The following is a 16,730-nucleotide window of genomic DNA, read 5'->3' as shown; positions in this document are numbered from 1 at the left end:
GTTTTCGGACCCCTACTATCGCTGCGTTTGTTGAATCGGTATGGATCGATGATTAGCAGAGGATTACCATAACGGGTCGTTGAGTAAAAGGGGACTAGGCCTGCGAAGAAACAATGAAAATAGACTTTTTTAGTCGAGTTGGGCGATTTTGGGATGAATGAAAACTTGAAGGTCGCGTCATCGGCATGCTAATGTTAACAGTGATCTACTTGCAGTGTCAATAGCAAAACTAAACTAAAAACAATGGTTTTAATTTAAAATTTACTATTGTTTGAACCATAGGTATATATTGAATAGTAAAGCTGAAATCGTTGAATTAATATCAATCAACCTGTTTGGGTCCACTGCTGGACATATGCCTTCTAAAGAGCGCGCCACCATGCGTTAAATTAATATAACCAAATATAAATAATTGCGACGGACAAAATTTTAGAGTCATAAATAAAAATCATTCTTTCAATACTATTTATATTCATTATTTTATGGATACATACGTAAATCTACCAATCTACGTAAATCAATCAATATACTACTTAACAAATATTTTATAATGTTACATTTTTATTTGATTAATAGTTAAAAAGGCACTTTGAAAATATTATAATTTAAAAAAGAAAAATATATTTCTATCTATGCATATAATAATTGTAGCAATAATTATAACTATGCTTTCTTTTTAAATGCATAACGGTACAAATAAGAATACTTATATTTATTTTTAAGGGCTAAGTATTGTATCGATTATTATGTTTAATGAACTCATAACCATCAAAAGAAATCTAAGTCTTCACCAATAAATAAGTATATTGCACCTCTAATACAATCAATTTTCAATTTAATATTAAAATCATGTTGACAGACGCAGATCCAATGTTGATTCGTTAAATAAAGCAATTGCTGGTCCTTTAACACGTGACTTGTCATAGCCAGATTAGTGACGACCAATTTAAAAAACTGGTTATGTACCATCGTACAATAAATACCAGTTTAGTCATTTTTATGCTTTCCCGTTTTCCGGATTTTTAGGGTTCCGTCAAAAAAAAATGTCGAAAAAAATACCCGAGTACGGAACCCTCGGTGCGCGAGTCTTGGCTAAGTGCGAGTCTCGCACTTGGCCGATTTTTCTATAGCCGAATTATTGTGCTATTTCCACCAGCCAAATTTCATACTAACTACTAGGTTAACGAGAAGTAGTCCATAGGTTTTGATTCCCTTGACGGGTCTTGACTAGAGGTGTCAAATATGGTTACATTTACATATCTTAATACTAACGCTAGTTACTTAAAAATATTGAATATTTTTTACGATAGAATATATTCCTAAAAAAAATAAAAAAAAATTGAACTTCCCTTCATACTTTTACAGGCTTAGGACTGTCTAGTTCACACACTAGGCGTACTTAAAAGTTCATTTAGGATCACTTTGTTGTCTGTCTGTTTGTTTGTCCGTCCGTCCGTCGTGTCTGTCAAGAACCTAGACCTACAATCATGAAATTTGGCAGGCAGGTAGGTCTTACGTAGCCTAGTAGTCACCTGTACAATGTACATTCTAAAACAGATTTTTATTTAATTGTACTTCCCGTTCACCTACAATCATGAAATTTGGCAGGTAGGTAGGTTTTATAGCACAAGTAAGATACTATACCTAGTGGAGTATCATATGAAAGAGCTTTACTTGTACATTCTAAAACAGATTTTTATTTATTGTTTCATACGATAATGATAAAACTTTCATACGGCTGAATCGATTTTCTTGGATTATAGCTTCACTTCACTTCAAGAACACTTTCGATCAAGCCACATTTCAAACAAAAAAAAACTAAATTAAAATCGGTTCATTAGTTTAGGAGCTACGATGCCACAGACAGATACACAAGTCAAACTTATAGCGCCCCTCTTTTTGGGTCGGGGGTTAATAAACAACTGAACACTTGAAAAGAGCAACCGCCGAGTTTCTTAACGATTCAAAAGCACTTGTAAAATGTAAAAGTTTACTTGAATAAATATACCTACCTATATTTTATAGTATATTTATTAGTACAGCTACAAGGTTACAGTTACAAAAACAAATAATAGGTTCTCGTTGTTAGCACCCTTCCGATACAGAACCCTGAAAAACATAGAGAAATCCCGAACTTAAGAAAGTAGGTACAAGTTTGTCAATAGGTACATTGAAAATATTATTAACTATGTCAATTGAAATTATTTCATCACGCTAAAACAGGTACAAAAATCTAACAGGCCAAGCACGCCGAAGCTATAACGGACACTTGGATTCTATGGCCACCTTCCAGCTCCATCATGAGATTCTGGATATGATCTATATTCACTCTAGAGTACTTGTCAAGGCAAATCCAACGAGACCAAACACGACCGAGTTACCCTGTTCAGAAGTTGAGAAATTTTATGCCCACCCGGTTCCATCATCAAACCACCGATATGGTACCATAATTATTGCATTGTAATCGAAGTTAAATATCTGATTACTGTTTCAAATTTCAACTCAATCGGTTAGAAAAACTAATCTGAAGTTGAGTTGCAAGAATTAACCACATAAACACTAAGTAGATAGGTATTTACTACTTACTACTTAAAAAGAAAACATAGTAGCTAATTCATACGTGTTATAAAATGATGCACATATTTCCAAAAAGATCAACTAGTAACTACCACTTTACGTACCTAACTACCTAACCTATAAATAATAACTAACGCACGACACAAATCTATCTACGAAAAACGAAACATTAAATTATCCACATTCAAAATAATTATCGACACTCACGTTGACAAATAAATAAACTGCAGTCCTGATTTAATAGAATACGAAAACCTAGATAAATAATTTATTCTATCGCAGTATTCCACATTCGAACCAATCTCGGGTTAGATAGGCAAAATACTAAAAATGATGTAACAGTTACGCAATATCCAATATTTTTATTATTTACTGTTGTGAGTTGTGACGTTAGATCGTAGCTGTATCTTTAGCAAGCGCCTCGTCAAATTTAAAAGCAATTCTAATGCTAGTAAGAATTTCTATTTTTTTTAAATTACTATATTTTGTATTTAATATGGGGTTTAATGAAAATCTAATATCCTGAATATTTTTCTATATTGAATATGTATTATAGATAAATTATTTTTTGACACCACTAGTCTTGACAGACATGTAAAGGAGAACTTCCTGGGGGTGCACATGTTCTAGAAATGGTTATGGTTCATATTGAGTTTATAAACATGGTCCTTGATCAAGCTAACACTGGCGGAACATCCGTTGGCCGATCGCTTGACGCAATGCCACCAAGTTTTGACACCGTATGACGACGTCCGTTTGAACCTGTGTGAACCAACCATTACTATCGGGTTACCTCTGTGGGAGACGCCAAATTGTACTGCAAAAATGAAAAAAAAAAATTGTTAAAAAAACATATTATTCATGATTATTTTAACAAGAACGTGTTTTAATATAATAATTTTTCATGTAATTCGCAATAATTAAATTTTAATAAATATGTGATTTAAAAAAAATTGTTTTATTTCATATTTACGTTATACTAAGTCAAAAATAAAACAATGCATCGGCATACTTTTGTTATCCAAAATAAAATTTTATTAAAAAAATATACACACTTCTCATAATTTCTGTTAGCAAAATGAAAATTTTTGAAAAAATTATAAACAATGAATCTGAGATTCTTCAGATAGTAAAATTAACCACTTAGTCGAATATCACTAGCGAGATCCTTCATCGATGTGGGTCGATGGTGTGATAAACTTAAATAATGATAACATGGTCACAATCATAAAAATGATCAATTAGAAAATAGAATTTTATAAAAACTTTTAATAATCTTAGTGGGAGATCACCAACGTGATCCTGCATTCTTGTGGACCGATGATGTGATAAACTTAAATAATAATAATCATAATAGAAAAAACTAGCATTTTATATAAACTTAAAATCAAAAGGCTCAAAAGTGTTAAGAAAATTAATGATCACAATTTATAATCAAAATAAAATCACAAAGAAAAACATAGGTATAGAAAGTTAATGATTGTGAATATTCTTGGTTTTAATAATCACATTGTCGAATGTGACCACAGAAACCCTGCATCCTTGTGGTGCCTGATTGCAGACCCAGTAGGTCTTAGCACCGATGGTGTGTTTGCAATTGTACTTACAGTTGCCGATTATGAGAAGAGGTTTCCCGCGCTTGGTGTACACAATCATCAGTTCTGTAGAAAAACTTGACATTAGTTCAACTGGCATGTCTATGGCTGTTTTTAACCCCCGAACCCAAAAATCTGTGTATCTGTGGCTTTATAGCTCCTAAACTAATGAACCGATTTTAATTTAGTTTTTTTCGTTTGAAAGGTGGCTTGATCGAGAGTGTTCTTAGCTATAATCCAAGAAAATCGGTTCAGCCGTTTGAAAGTTATCAGCTCTTTTCTAGTTACTGTAACCTTCACTTGTCGGGGGTGTTATAAATTTTTAATTTACACTTGTGAACTTTTTCCACCTGAGATGTGAAATTCAATGCAGCTGTGAGAAATTCAAAGCTTTAATAGCCTTAACAGCTCAACGGTTAAATGAGTGGACTGAAAACCGAAAGGTTGGCGGCCCGTTGCACTATTGTCGTACCTACTCCTAGCACAAGCTTGACGCTTAGTTTGAGGGGAAAAGGGTATATTAGTCATTTAACATGATTATTATTCTTTTTTTTAAAAAAAAGCTAAGTTACGTAAGTATGTGACCATTTCCAGTAATGCTAAGCGGTATACTTAGTTATTATTACTCCGCAGCGAGTTGGCTGGGTTAGGTACATGTGCCACTCAAGCTAAGCGATGCATCGACGGTAGGGAGAGCACGGGACTACAGCCTATACCACTTTCGCATCCGTAGCTCTCATCCCTTCATATAAAAACATAACTTCATTGGCCCCATTTCTACCAATGCTAAGCTATCTCGCGCAATGAAAATGATTTTTGGTCATCACACACATCAATAACAACGTAGCATAGCCCATCTCTGGTGGGATATCAGCCTCAAACTGAAAAGACGTAAGGAATTATACTAATTTACGGCTTACAACCATGACGCGCAACAAAAGTGTGACGGGAGATTGCAACGCGCGACTACGAGACACAGGACAGCCGCCTATTGGGCAGTACTTTGTTTGTACGGATTTGGGTGTTGCTACTGATACTTAATCCATACTAATATTATAAATGCGAAAGTGTGTCTGTCTGTCTGCTACCTTTTCACAGCCCAAAAGTTTAGCCGATTCTAATGATAATTGGCACAGGGTTAGCTTATATCCCGGGGACGGACATAGACTATATTTTATCCCGGAAAATCAAAGAGTTCCCACGGGATTCCCAAAAACCCATCCGCTTAACCGATTTGTATGAAATTTAGTACCGAGGTAGCTTGCGTCCCTGTAATTGACATAGGCAACTTTTTATCCCGGAAAATCAAACAGTTCCCACGGGATCTCTACAACCTAAATCCACGCAGACGAAGTCGCGGGCATTCTCTAGTTGTTAATAACAAAACACTATCCTGAAAAATTATTTCAATAGACAAGGTAAAAATTGTAGAACCAAGTCAATCTTACGTAGTATATTTAATTTGGTAGGTTTTACTAAAACTACAATAAGAAATTAAACTCATAAATAATCTCGAAAGTAATCTATATTTTGTGCATTTAATTATATCAATAAAGTAAAAATTCTAAAAATATCGTTATCACTTATAACTATAATTTAAAGTTATTATTTTTTGGCGTGCAAACAAATTTAGAAAAATCAAACAATATTAATATGACATCAAATTTTTCCCTTTTAGTACCTAACAATAATTTTTATTGTTCTATTCTAGTATTCCAATCCAATAAAAGTGTAAACCTAATTTATGATTACAAAAACAAAAAAAATAGATGACACCAATATTTAAAGATTACATGAATAAACTAACACATCGTATTTCGACGCGAAAAAATCGCCTTCCTTTTATGAAGTAAGTTAAAAGACACCTAAGGTAAATAAATCTTTACAACCCTCAAAATAGTTTGCGACATCCTTAATAAGGCCTATTCACCAAAGATCGGTGCAGACGCGTAGCGAACGATTTATAATGAAACACGCCTTTTCCACCAGAGCTGCAATGAACCTATTTACGTTTGAAACTGAAGCGATTCTACTGATAGATTTTACGCACATCCCTGATCCAAATGAAGCCTTAAAATAGGTATAAATTCGCGCTGAAACAGAGACGCGCGAGAGCTTTCTGTAATATAATAGTGCTTAAAGCCTCGATAGCTCAACGGTTGAGGAGCGGACTGAATTCTGAAAGGTCGGCGGTTCAAACCCCACCCGTTGCATTATTTTCGTACCCTCTCCTAGTACAAGCTTTACGCTTAATTGAAGGGGAAAGGGGAGTATTAGTCATGATTAACTTGGCTAATATTCTTTTATAAAAAAAAGATGGACTTTCAAATCGAGCGTTTGTCGTATCAGTGATGAGTGATGCCGCGACAGTTGTGCAATGGTAGAGATGGACACTGACGCGGCCGTTAGTTAGGCGTCAGCGTTGCTACGCTCGAATGACGTTCCTCACATTAGGATAGGTCATTAATCTACAATCGGCATACACAGAGGCTCAACTCGAAAGTAAGTTTTACTTAAATAAATAGCTTGGATAATTAACTTACTATTGTAAACACTATTATAAGTAGTTTATCGTATACTCTTACAACTTACGTAAGTTGAAAAATTTACTTACGTTAGTAAGACTTACAAGTGTAATCGCGGCCTTCAGCCAAGTGATGTTCGAAGTCGCGCGTCTCTGTCTCTCGTCTCTGCCTCCAGTCTCTATCGCAGCGAGAATTTTTACTTTTTGTAAAGTGGTGATAATAAAAAGAGGATAACCAGCTGAGTTTGTTGTGGGCTTCTCAGACTTGGGCGCGTTTGGAACCCTCGTAAGTTTAGTTTTGAGGTAACGTAAATATTTATCACCACTACATCGTTTGACAATCAGAAAGTGTACAATAGTATCCAATTTGAATAAATGACTTGACTTTTAGGGGTCTTCGTTTTTTTTTTTTTTTGTTAAATCAATGATTATGAAGAGTTTTTTCCTTAACAATAATATCGTTGATAGTGGTGATAGTAGCTCGGCATCCAGAACTGACTCTACAACAGACCCATAGAGCCCTGGGGCCAACACTGCGGTTGTTCTTGTTAAATCGGAACCTCCCAACCTGGATGGCAGGCTTACCGAACCTTGTTGTAGTGAATCTGTGTACTAAAACAGAAAAAAATAGTTGAATTTTTGTACGTTAAAATAAATATATACCGAACGTATACCACTTAGTTTAAAGCTGAGTTTGTTATGGGCTCTTCTCAGACTTGGGCGCGTTTGGAACCCTCGTAGCTTTAGTTTTAAGTAACGTAATTAATTATCACCACTATATTGTACAAGTTTAACTATTTCGACCATAGTACAATTGTACCTACTTTGAATAAATGATTTTGACTTTGACTTTGAAAAAAACCATTGTTTAATCATAATAATATTCACTTTAATGGCATTAACATCCTCTTTCTTTATTACATTATTTTGCTGTTGTTTTTTGCACTGAAATAATCAATTAATATAATTCTTGCCATAGATTCATATATAATATTGGACATAAGGCAATATTAAAAACATTCATAACATCAACTCCTTTCTTTTGTTAACTTATACTGTCTCAATCAAATATAAAATCTGTTATAAATGCTGCATAAAAATCCTTTTTTCTATTTCAATGATTGTGTTCATTCTTGCCATCAATGAACATTTCGTCAACAACAATCACGGAGCCTTTACATTCAGGTTTACTGGTTTTTCTTTGATGAATTCTTTGTTTCTATAAAACCCATATCTATCAAATTTGTAGTACTACATAAAATATGCTAGATAATACATTCTTTTATGTATCAATGATTGAGTTCATTGTTGACATCAATGGTAATCCCGTCAACAACGATCACGGAGGCTGACTTTTCTTCGTTGACTTCTTTTTGTCTATAAAACTTTAGACATCAAATCAATACAAAATATACTAGGTGTTAATAAATTATTTGTTTAATCAATGATTGCGCTCATTCTTGATGTCAAGATCATTCCGTCAATTACGTTCACGGAGACTTTACATCCAGGTTTACTGGCTTTTCTTCATTATCTTCTTTTGTGTCTATAGAAACTTAGATATCAAATCTGTAGTATTATATAAAATATTTTTTTTTTAAATTATATAGACTAGCGCTTCGCTGCAATCAGACCTGCTAGCAAGTGATGATGCAGCCTAAGATGGAGCGCGCTTGCCTAGAAGTTGCCCTCTTGACTTGAAAGTACCCATATTATAGGTGGAAGGGAAAACTGACGCCGGAAGGGCGTTCAATATCCTAGCGGTTCGAATTAGGAAAGAGGAAGCAAATCGTTTCGTACGTATTCGAGGAATTTCGACTACGTACGGATGCAGACCTTGACGATGCCTGGCAGTACGATGGTAGAAAGGTGAAGGAGGAACCAGGTCAAAGAGTTCTTGTGCACACTCTCTCTAATACCGATAGACTGGCAACTTTACGCCGATGTTCTAAACTTTGGAGTTTAGTTTTAATCAGTGCTTCGTCACCAATGAGTCTTCTAGACTATATAGTATTTGTATATAGAATATATGAGGTAATAATACGTTATTTTTTGTATCAATGATTGTGTTCATTCTTGACATCAATGATCATCCCGTCAACTACGATCACGGAGGCTTTACATCCAGGTTTGCTGCTATTCCTTGCACAGAACCATGTGGCTTTTCGTCCTCTACTCCTATTATTTCTGTAGTATCTATAGTATCCAATTTGTAGTACGGGCCTCCCATTGATTGTCGATGTAAACTGGGGTGCTATAAGAAAATAATGAAAAAAAAATTAAAGATATAGAAACGTCATTTATTTTTTAACTGATTATTATTACTATTATTGACAAAGATTAGTGCCCAAATATCTAAATTAAACTAAAATCTAAATGTAGTCCTTTTCTACACAAAACGTTATAAAAGGATGAATCTAGCTAAGTTTAGAGATTTTGTTCAAGCAAATTAAGAGAATTATGTGATTATGAAAAAGTATAAAATTTATTAGAAATTATACTTAGTTAAAAATAAAATTGAAAAGATGGAAAGAGATAAAAAACCTAAGAGAAAACGAAATAACGCCTTACAAAATTATAAGATCCTTGATAGCACGCTTCTCAAAAAATCATATTTTTATAGAATAATACGAATTGAAAAACTTCTAGGTATAGAAATCTTGAGGTTTAATAAAACGATATAATTCTTCAAGTGTATTTTATTAAATATCGACTGAATCGATTAAGACTGACGTATTTCGTGCGATTGGTTTCGGCAACCGAGTTCGGATTATGATTTTGATTAACATTGTTTTTTTTTTTGCATTTCAAAACTTGCACTTAACTTTTAATAAGCACAGATCAAACTCAAGGAGATTGGGCAGATAGAAACCATTTTATCTTTATATAGGAAAGTACCTCTCTTTGTCTATTTGATACTTTTTTACGGGTTAATCATTGAACCGATCTTGACAAAATCTAGACTAACATACTCGTATATAACTTTCTTAGAAAATTAAAGAGTTCCCACAGGATTTACAACAATCTAAAATCTCAGCTATCTTAGCATAAAACATAATATCTACAGCATTAGACGCGCAGAGGTTGCGTCAGCATAGATCTCTGCTGACGTTATCAGCTTTTCTTCGATGCGCCCGATACTGCATACTCTTGCTGCCACAATCACATAAATTTTTAGAACTGCTTGAAAAAGGCTTCTTAACCTTGAAGATGCCGGTCTTTAGATATACCTTTAGTGGTTATGATCATTCTTTATATGAATAATAACATTATCAACAACAAGGATGGAAGATTGGCATCTGGGTTTTCTGTAATACCTACTGCAATACCAAATAGCTTTTGTGCCGCTACTACTATTTAGATAGTATCGGTAACCACCCAATTCTAGTATACGTTTTCCTTTTTCTGATATTGAAAAGTATCCTGTAACGTAGAAAGGTGATAAGTGATAACATATTATAAGCAACAGTATATTACAAATATTTTTATTGCTACAGAGCCTTTTGAATACTGCCTCTTTCACATTTCAATTAAGTTCTGACAAATTTTTACGGCATTTCAATTAATTCAATTCAATTCATTTAGCAGTAATGACTGCTTTTTATAACATTTCAATTAAGTAATGACTACTTTTCATAACATTTCAATTAAGTAATGACTACTTTTCATAACATTTCAATTAAGTAATGACTACTTTTCATAACATTTCAATTAAATACTGACTACTTTTTAAGACATTTAAATTAAATGCTGACTTTTAAGGACATTCCAATTAAATACTACTAATAAATAACCGAGTTTGGTGGCGCGCATTTGGAAAGGCCTATGTCTAGCAGTGGACGCATACAGGCTGATGGAATGGAAAAATTAATCAATAAAATAAGGGCCCCATTTTTTGAATCACGCTCGTAGGTATCGAAAGGTACGTAAACGCCGCGTAAAAGCGTACGAATTTTTCTTCACTTTTTAAAATTTAATTGTATAAACTTTGCCTACCTAGAGTTTTATAATATGTTTGGGTTTTGTTTACTTAATCAAAAGCTTTTGTTTGATATCAAAAATATTTCATTTAATATAACTTTAAAATTTACGCCAAATTATGAATGTAAAATTTCCCAATGTGGCTTTTAGAAGTTATAAATTAATAGGGGCTTGGCCTGTAGTAATGATGTGATGTTTTGTATAACGGTAGGTTATGGGGCTAGAATTCTCTAGGATAAATAGATCTTTATTTACCTTTAACATTATTAATTTTATTAACGTCACAAGGCGAACACGACAAATATTTTTCAATTTTTTATCAAAAATATTTTCCGCACAAATTCTTCTATTTTCTCTTACTACAGTCCAAGACCCTATTATAATACAAAAAAATGATTAATCTAAAATCAATATGTATATAATAAACTAATAATAACATTATAAATTAAATTGTTTAATTGGAATGCTGTTCACTGTTCTTCATTCATCACCATTCATCGCAAATCGTAACAAGTGTAAATTAAAAATTTATAACATCCCCGACAAGTTAAGGTTACAGTAACTAGAAAAGAGCTGATAACTTTCAAACGGCTGAACCGATTTTCTTGGATTATAGCTAAGAACACTCTCGATCAAGCCACTTTTCAAACAAAAAAAACTAAATTAAAATCGGTTCCTTAGTTTAGGAGATACGATGCCACAGACAGATACACAGATACACAGACACACAGATACACACGTCAAACTTATAACACCCCTCTTTTTAGGTCAGGGGTTAAAAACGATCACTTCTGATTAACCGTCTAATTTTTATGACATTTGTGCACTCATTTGTATTCCATTCATATTCGTTCTCGTAAAAATACGATGCGTAGTGGCCGTCATATTGTATGTACGCTTATACGCTTGTGCACTAATTTGGTTTGTATTTATAAGGATCCGTCAAAATACGAATCAAATTAGTGCACAAGCGTATGTAGGTTTTGTATGTGGGCAAAGAGTGCACGAAAATCCTTAAGCTACAAACGCATTTGCGTTGAGCGATGCGAAGCGGCGCGTAGCTGCCTGCCGCGTCGCTCAAGTGCGCCTTGCTACATACAAACTCATAAGAACTTCCAGCTGACGCCTGCGACTTCGTCCGCGTGGATTTAGATTTTTCAAAATCCCGTAGGAACTCTTTGATTTTCTGGGATAAAAAGTAGCCTATGTGCTAATCCAGGGTATAATCTATCTCCATTCTAAATTTCAGTCCAATCCGTCCAGTAGTTTTTGCGTAAAAGAGTGACAAACACACACACATACATACCTACACACAAACTTTCGCCTTTATAAGTGTTAATTAAGTGTGATGTGATATTTGCCGCGCCGCATCACACCGCGTCGCGTAGCACGTTAACAATTTGTAGCTCTAACTGTGGTTGTGAGTATTCTTGAACTCTACTATAGATGATATGACGCACACTAACACTGAAGCTCGGCAGCCTGCCTTCTTGCAGTACCATGGGGCATTCTGGGCTCTTGCTTTTCTGGAGTAAGTGTGTTTCCCTATGTTCAACACTGTACATCCACGTTTTGTTGTCGTGAACGTCACTACTGCCACTGAAACGAATTACAAATTATTGTTTTAGTTAGGCATAACGCACACCTACGGAGTGGAGCGGCAACGACTCCTTGTGTCCTCCTGTTTTCCTATCAAACCGTGACGTATTATATACACTGCAATCCGTTTCTCACGAGGTTTTCCTTCACCGTTAAATAGTTTCTTAAAACGCACATAGCTTCGAAAAGTTAAAGGCGTGTGCCCGGAATCGAACCAGGGCCTAACGAATAGAAAGCCGACATCTTAACCACGATGCTGTCACGGCTTACTCAATGCTTACTCATCATTAATAATTAAGGCCGCCATTATACCTGTAAGTTTTACTCACGTAAGTAACTTACGGAATTAAATGACAACTGTATAATACCATGTACCAGACAGACGCACGTTCACATTTAATAATAGTAGAATGGATTGATAACGCCTTCAGGGTGATGTTGGAACTCCCTCGATGTAGTAGTGCATTAACAATGTTTGCGTACGCGCACACGGACGACGACCCGCATTTGACCGATATTTTATTTACTTTTAACTACTTAGATGATACCCGGGACTCCGTCCGCGTGGACTTAGGTATTTCTTTTTCGGGATAAAAAGTAGCCTATGTCCGTCCTCGGGCTGCGGCTGTAAGCTAACACTGTACCAAAATTCATTAAAATCGGTTCAGCGGTTGAACCGTGAAAACGTAGCAGACAGACAGACACACTTTCGCATTTATAATCTTAGTATTTAAGTATATGGAAGTATGGATATGGATTATTTATAAGTTATACTAACATAGTTTTTAAGTAAAATAAATAAAATAAAGAAATAAAAATAAAAAATAAAAATTTATTATTTTATTAAAAAAATATTTTATTTATTAATCTAAAAATAAGGTGGATGAGTGTGCGAATGGTTATAGCAAACAATGGTATTATCAACCAAAGTGACGGAAGCACGGCATGCAACCTTCCTCCTTCTCTTGCCACAGAACCAGACTGCCTTTGTCCCCTTGCTTCTGTTGTTTCTGTGGTACCTATAACCACCCACTTGGAGTACTGGACGACCACATCTTGACGTTGTGAAGAAATGATCTAAAAGCACGTTTTAATTAAACTCTAAGGTTTGACGCATACCTACGGAGAAGAATGGGGCCGAGTCTTTTTTGAAACTCAGCTATATTTAGGTAATAGCTCAGATTTTCTTATTTATTTATGCCGAAATGATAAAACATGTTGGAGCTGATCAAGAAATAATTCTATAAACTCAAAGCATTTATGAAGTTTTACTATACACGTACCTATATGTAATGGGAAATTATTTGATCAAATTTTTTCAAAAAAGTAAATGCGTTTTGATCTCATTTCGGTACCTAAACATCTTAGGCTAAGCAAGTCGTTTTATAGGATTAGTCATTGGAAAGATTAACACTTTTACAGCTTTTAAGGTTCGGGTTAGAATTTTAAATCAAACTACTACTACTGTAGCTACTTTTTATACTACTAGAGGATGCCCGCGGCTTCGCCCGCGTGGTTTTCTGGTTTTTTAAAATCCCGTGGGAACTCTTTGATTTTCCGTGATAAAAAGTAGCCTATGTCCTTCCCCGGGATGTATCCCATGTCTATACCAAATTTCATTCAAATCGGTTCAGCGGTTGGACCGTGATAACGTAGCAGACATACAGACAGACAAACTTTCGCATTTATAATATTATTAAGTAATTAAGTATTAAGTATGGATGAAAAAAAACAATTAATTTTTTGTATGCAAGTAAAAGTGAAAATTAAGTTGTAAACAATAAAACATGATCTGAGTACAGAAGAAAAAACAGTGCAAATTTTGAAAATATGCAATGAATACAATGTTCAAAATTTAATTTATATACTAGAAAAGATGGAAAAATGAAAAATATAGAAGTAAGTAGGTACTTATACACATTGTATTAAAATTCAAGAATGCTATTTTAATTTAACTAAAATCGAGCTAAAATACAAACGTTTGCACTAACATTATTTTAATTACCTATATTTTTTATCATTGCACACGTGTCCTTATCATTTATTATCATACTATATCATTAACTAGCCGATGCCGAGTTTTTCGAAATCCCGTAGGATCCCTTTGATTTTCCAGGATGTAAGTAGCCTATGTGCTAATCCAGGATATTATCTATCTCCCTTCTAAATTTCAGCCAAATCCGTCAACTAGTTATTGCGTGAAGAAGTAACAAACATACACACACATACATACTTACATATAAACTTTCATCTCTATAATATTAGTGTGATAGTGTAATACATTAGTGATACATTAGAGTCGCAGTGCGCCGAGTTGAGGCAACTCCAGGGCAATTTTTTTTTAATTTGTACCAGAAAGTTGTAACCATAAAAATAAAAATAAAGAAAAAGTGGACAGGGAAGCACTTATCTCTATAGAGATTATCACTTAGAGACGGGTAGAGTGACAAAATGGCACAAATCGACTAGATCCTTTTTTAACACACGCATTCAGCCAGATATTCTGATTTAGGTATAGTTTTCCAATTTGTTTCAGCCTAAGTAAAATAATCAATTGTTATATTATTATCAATGATTATGATCAAGGCTGCACACCACGATCTCATTATGAACCGTGGTCAACGCGGCTTTGCATCCAGATGTTCTCCTCTTATGGCAATGCCACCGGGTTCTGTTCGACCCTGCTTTCGACTGCGAGTGCATGTTGTATCGGTAGTTGCCCAGTTGGATCACTGGCTTCCCGAATTTGGACACCGTGTAACTAACTGCAAAGAAATATAATTCAATTCAATTCAATTTTATTTATTTTCTCATACAGATATACATAAAGGCATGAATACATAATAGTACATTGGTCCAGCATTACCACGCCAAGCTGGCATGGAAATATACAGTTGTCTTAAACATAGTAGATACCTACTAAATTCAAAATTAAAAATAAAAGTACAGTTTTCAGATTTTTTAGTAAATTACAAGCTAGCACTTGACTGCGATCTCACCTGGTGGTAAGTGATGATGCAATCTAAGATGGAAACTTGGAAGGTACATGGCAGTTTTATTAAACCCACATCCCTTCGGACTACACGGCTAATATCACGCACGGGAAGTATCCGTTGTCGACGCGCTTTTGTCCGTAGGGAGATAAAAAATGAAATGGTTTGTTTATTTTTTACTTAATTGGGTCATTCTACTGAATGATAGAAATAAAAAATAAAATTTCTTTTTTACACTATCAACTTTTTATTGGGTTATTATAATAAGTTTTAATGTAACAATCATCTCGAATATTGAACTAGAGATCAATCACAATAATGTTATAAAAATTGCATATTTTGGTTTTATCATACGACAGGTCGAGAGACATGAATTTCGTCACGAGTGACAGGAATTTTCTTAAAACTACTCATATAAGTAAGCATACAAAAAATAAAAATAAAATTATTATAATCAGTTTAAAGGTATTTGGCGTTATCATATCAATTTCAGGTAGGGGAAACACAGATAAAAAATATCTAAAAAATCAAGGAAAATATTCTACAGAAATTAATTCCTATAGAATAAGAGCCAGAAAGTAGAATAATTACGAAATATCATTTTTTTCGTCTTCATATTAATTATTATATTTTGGTTAAAAGGCCTGCGTTTCCCTGTTACACCTATTTTAACAAGAGATACAAAGACTGAGATATATACTGCATATTTTCTAGTTTGAGTTTTTGTCTATTTTTTATTCGTAAGTCTTCGACCCAAGGAAGATGCTGTTGATCTTTGAAACTTTGATCTCTGTGAAACTGAACTATCTTCTTTCACAATTCTCTGTTCAGTAGCTTTCACTTCTTTGATTTATTACGATGAGTTTGTGCACGCTCTCGCCAACTTTTTCTTATTGCTTTTGTATTCTTGATGGGTAGTCTTTAATTGATTTTATTTTCCCAGCTTCTTTCATTTTTTTATATCTTTCTTTATCTTTTTGACGTCTTCCTTCCAGTTCTGCTTCGGTCATTTTTTCTCTCTTCTTTCGAATCCAAACCTTCTTTAGTTCTCTTAAACGTTTTATTTTTTCTATCTCTGATCGCCTTTTATCTACCATACCTGCAAAAAATACCAAAAATAGCCATGCTTATTACTTCTGTAGAAAACAAATTACTCCTGTCGATATTATAAAGAAAGGTAATAATTAAAAGCTGCCAGTACAATGTCTAAAACCATTCCATGATAAAAAGCAGCATCGCACATTAATTAAATTATAATAGCATAGAAGACATAATAAGCAAATCATTATCTGTAGAAATACCTTCATCACTTTTGGAGAAATCTCCATCAACAGAGCGAGTTCTACCGGTGACGTTTAACATAAAAATACGTTCCCGGTGCAAAATTTTAGGTTACGAAAACAAGATTCACTCAATTTCAATAGTTAATCAGCTTATTAATGAGTATAATTTGCGTATGGC

The 16,730-nt window shown here is 34.2% G+C and overlaps 1 protein-coding gene and 1 long non-coding RNA gene across 8 annotated transcripts in view; one reads left to right on the top strand and one right to left on the bottom strand.

The window, feature by feature from the left end:
- LOC123868946 (protein tramtrack, beta isoform-like) overlaps positions 1-16,730 on the bottom strand; it is a 451,090-nt gene that overhangs the window by 161,166 nt on the left and 273,194 nt on the right. The gene's annotated exons all lie outside the window — the stretch shown is intronic.
- LOC123868980 lies at positions 7,594-8,270 on the top strand. Its single transcript, XR_006796780.1, has 2 exons — positions 7,594-8,016; positions 8,168-8,270. It is a non-coding gene; the product is annotated as an uncharacterized LOC123868980 (long non-coding RNA).

Source organism: Maniola jurtina, chromosome 10, assembly GCF_905333055.1.
Source record: "Maniola jurtina chromosome 10, ilManJurt1.1, whole genome shotgun sequence".
NCBI lineage: Eukaryota > Metazoa > Arthropoda > Insecta > Lepidoptera > Nymphalidae > Maniola > Maniola jurtina.
Note: the sequence above shows the minus strand (reverse complement) of the source record. Positions and strands in the feature narration are given on the sequence as shown.